Here is a 1,771-nt window from a genome sequence, read left to right on the forward strand (position 1 = left end):
AGTGAGAAGAATCTTCACTTATATCTATCCTTTAAAACCTCTGTTTCTACACTGAGAATATGGTTTCTACCCATATAAAGCCTTAATTCAATTATATTTGTCGCCAATTATCTTTGTGATCTTCCCCTTGTGGATTTTCATCTCCCATCCTCAAGAAATTAGTTGTGTTGATCCTGAATTCAAAGCCAGTTATTGTAGCTTTGTGTTTTTGACCCCCCACAGTTTGGTAACTATTTTTTTCCCAGTTTTCTATTTTCAAAATTTGTTTTCTATTTTCTAGACTTGAAAACTTTTTTGGTAATTGAAAACAAATAGGAAAAAAAAAAAAAAAACAGTTTCCACATCTAAATTTAGAAAGGAAACTATAAACAAGCAAATAGGTGTTTTTAATTTTCAATTTCCAAGGGAGCTTGAAAACGCAAAGTGAACAAGTGTAACTATGCACTTAAGTGAAGTTCAAGCTTCAAATCTTGGTGGGAACAAAAAAAATAAAACCAAAATCTTTACATTAAAATTTTGATTTTGAAAATAGAAGAGTACTATTTTTTTTTATTTCTGTTACTAAAAACAAGTTTCTAAAAACCAAAAAGCAAAAAACAAAAGTAATTACCAAACATAACCTTAGTTTTCGCTCATGTGTTTGTTGAACGGATGAAAAAGTAAAAGAATAAAAAAATCTTGTTGGAATGGGAAGAAAAAATAAAATGATAGAAAATATAACGTGTATAAATTTACTCTTATGTCCCTATCACATAAATAATAATAATAATAATAATAATAATAATAAAATAATAACCCCAATTACATATAATAATAATAATAATAATTTTAATGGAAAGTTTTGTTCAATGAGGGAGGAGACAGGTGATCGATTTTTGTTCTAGATAGTACTCACTTTAAGCAGCAGAAATTCTCTTTAGAGAGTTATTCTCATTGATGGTTGCTCTAAAGAAACAGTCAACCAAGTAAAGTTTCAGCTTTCCATTTACCATGATCTTATAACTTTATTTTCTATTCTAAGTTTCACGTGAACTTCTGATTCATCTACGTTTCCCAAACTCTAGTTATACTAACAGCTCAAGGAACAAACGTAAACAAATAGTTCAAAAATTATTAAGCCCCAACATTAGTAAATCCTCGAGTACTGTCAATTTGAACCTCTCGACAATTTGCTTCCAAAAGGCACAGGATGTAAACCCGAAGGCAACAACAAAAATTTGCATCCATAATCAGCAGTACCTAAAATGCAGTACCCAAAGGCAACTGAATCCCATTTTTTCGGTACTAAACCTTACATACCACTCTGGTCAGTGGTCACAACAAAAATGTGGGTAAGTCTAAAATCATATTTTGCCACCTTAACCGAAATTCAAAATAATAACGTTAAAATATTCAGTCTAAATTTATATGGTACATATAAAGCCTTGCCTCTTTAACCCTGGGCAACCCTATGCTCTCCGGTTTATCCATGTGCTTCATACACTTGGTGATTGATTAAATTCCTCTCTATTTTTTCTTTTTCCTTTTAATGCAAGTACTGAACTTTGCGCTGACTGGACCACATCAGATTATCGCTACAGTTGAGATGAGACTGACACTGGAAGAGGATGGTGTGAAGAGTGGAGAGAGCAGAAAATATCAGAATACACAGGCTTGGAAAATAATGGCTTTTACAATTGTAAGTCCTTAATTCAATTATCACGGTATGTATAACAGCTTTTACTTCACAGCACAGAAATTCCAGAAGAAATGCAGAGCTTTGAGTCAGCAA

The 1,771-nt window shown here is 31.9% G+C and overlaps 1 long non-coding RNA gene across 1 annotated transcript; it reads right to left on the reverse strand.

The window, feature by feature from the left end:
* Window positions 1-1,507: 1,507 nt before the first annotated feature.
* Window positions 1,508-1,771, reverse strand: LOC126699193 (uncharacterized). The gene is made up of 2 exons (XR_007646709.1): window positions 1,724-1,771; window positions 1,508-1,597 (listed from the first exon to the last, which is right to left on the reverse strand). It is a non-coding gene; the product is annotated as an uncharacterized LOC126699193 (long non-coding RNA).

Source organism: Quercus robur, chromosome 9 (assembly GCF_932294415.1).
Source record: "Quercus robur chromosome 9, dhQueRobu3.1, whole genome shotgun sequence".
Lineage (NCBI taxonomy): Eukaryota > Viridiplantae > Streptophyta > Magnoliopsida > Fagales > Fagaceae > Quercus > Quercus robur.